General features: G+C 40.2%; 1 protein-coding gene across 1 annotated transcript in view; it reads left to right on the plus strand.

Annotated features, from left to right (window-relative positions):
* The window catches only part of DNAJC1 (DnaJ heat shock protein family (Hsp40) member C1), a 177113-nt gene that overhangs the window by 171273 nt on the left and 3581 nt on the right, over positions 1 to 2259 (plus strand). The gene's annotated exons all lie outside the window — the stretch shown is intronic.

The raw sequence follows: 2259 nt of genomic DNA on the forward strand, positions 1-2259 counted from the left end.
GTTGCAGCCATCACTGTTGTTTGGCGGGCCTAGGCTGGATTCAAACCCGCCACCTTAGGTGTATGTGGCTGGCGCCTTAGCCACTTGAGCCACAGATGCCAAGCCAATTTCATTATTTCTGATGTTAATATTTTCATGGAAGTGTAATTCATTTGATATTTTTTGATTATTTTCATCTTTGATTTTCTTTTTCATATGTGTTTATAATTAAATAATAGAGTAGTACATGGGTATAATTCATGAATAAGTAAATATGCAGATATTAGAGTTATATATTCAAAAATGCTTTATTGATGGGATGCAAAATCCAAAATCTATGGTGATCACAAGTATGAAATACTGCCTTTTGGAAATAGTGTAAGTCTGGAACCAGAGACTAAGTCATAAGTCATGACATAGTCATTGGATTATTACACAGCCATTAAAAGCCGTGGGAATCTATGTGAATACAGAATCATTCCCAGAGCGTGTGCTGCCACTGGCATAAGAAAGGAGGAGGCAAATACAGCTATATACAGGGTCTGACAATTAAGTTTGAGAACTTGTCCCAGATAAAGGACTACTCCCTCACTGCTGGACATCACTGTGGTCACCTTTGAAGTACTCCCCTGAGGTAATTGTGCACCAATGCTGGTGCCTAGTATACCCTTCTTAGCAATTTTGGAATTCTTTTTTCTGGAATGGACATCAGAGCTGTCATCATAGGCCTGACAATTAAGTTCCCAAATTTGCCACCATGCCTTTAGGTTGGCAGCACTGTACAAACAACTTGGTAAGATTTCATAACCTTGGGCCAGGGCACAGTGGCTCACACCTGTAATCCTAACACTCTGGGAGGCTGAGGTGGGAGGATTACTTGAGCTCAGTCGTTCAAAACCAGCCTGAACTATAGCAAGACCCCATCTCTACTGAAAATAAAAAAATGAATCTGGCCATTTTGGCAGATACCCATAGTTCCAGCTACTCAGGATGCTAAGGTTGCTGTGAGCTAAGTTAGTGCCTTGGCATTCTAGCCCAGGCAACAGAGTGAGGCTCTGTCTCAAAAAAAAAAAAAAAAAAAATCTCATAACCTTGGCATATCAGTGCCTTGATGTGTGGTGGGTGGTGTTCATTATTGTTGCATGTTTTTGTGTGCCGTACAACGTCAGCTCTGAAAGTCGTTTCAGAAAAAGAGTGGCAAAATTATTGTGAAGGGTGGAGTAGGCACTGGCATCAGTGCACAGCTTCCCAAGGGGAAGACTTCAGAAGTGCTCAGAGTGATATTCAGCAGTGAGGCAGCACTTTTTCTGGGATGAGTCCGTGAACTTAATTATTGCTGGACTCATTTACCACTGAGCCTGATACACACCCACACTCACACTGACCCCCAAGTCCTTACTGCCTCTAAGGAAGAGGACTGGAACCCAGCCTGTGTGAGAGACGTTTTTTACTGTATTCCCTCTTGTGCTATTTGAATTTTATATTATGTGAAGGTTTTATTTTTTAATTAAAATGAGTAAAAGAAGAGAAACATCACTTTAAAAAAGTGAAGTAAATAAAATACTGCCTCTTTGTAGCTAAGTTTTCATGTCACATCTATAATTATTTCCTTAGGAGAACCTCTGCTAAATCCAATTAAGGGGGCACAAGTAAATGTGTGTGTAAGGTCCAGCTACATTTGACACATTAGCCTCTAGAAAGGCTAATAGCCATGTTTGGCTATTTAAATTCAAATTAAAGTTTAACTTAATTAAAATTAAACAAAGTTTAATTTCTCACTGGTCTACCAGGTGGCTAATAGAATCATAGCCTGTACAACCCTGGGTGGGACCAGTTTCTCTCCCCACTGCCCATGTACACATGTGCCCATTTCTCTGCATCTCTGCCAATACCAGGTTTCTAATCTTTGCTGATGTGATCACTAAAATGTGATGACTCCTTATTTCTACTTTCCAGCTCTGTTTGTATTTGTTCCTTTGTGACTTGTCTGTAGCCTTTGTCCTGTGATCTTTTTGATTTGTAATTTCTGATATATTGAGAATTTCAACACTCTGTGGGCTTTCTAGTCCTATTCCTTTCCATGTTTAACACTTCTCATTGTAGCTGGTATAATTTACTCATACACCTGCCTGCCAGACAGCAGGTTAAGGACAAGGTTAGATAGACCAAACAGACAGCTAGGTTCTTTTTTTTTTTTTTTTTTAAGAGACAGAGTCTCACTTTGTCACCCTTGGTAGAGTGCAGTAGCATCACAGCTCACAGCAACCTCCAACTCCTGGG

The sequence above is a fragment of the Otolemur garnettii genome, unplaced genomic scaffold (assembly GCF_000181295.1).
Source record: "Otolemur garnettii isolate 467f Iridium unplaced genomic scaffold, OtoGar3 scaffold00019, whole genome shotgun sequence".
Taxonomy (NCBI): Eukaryota; Metazoa; Chordata; class Mammalia; order Primates; family Galagidae; genus Otolemur; species Otolemur garnettii.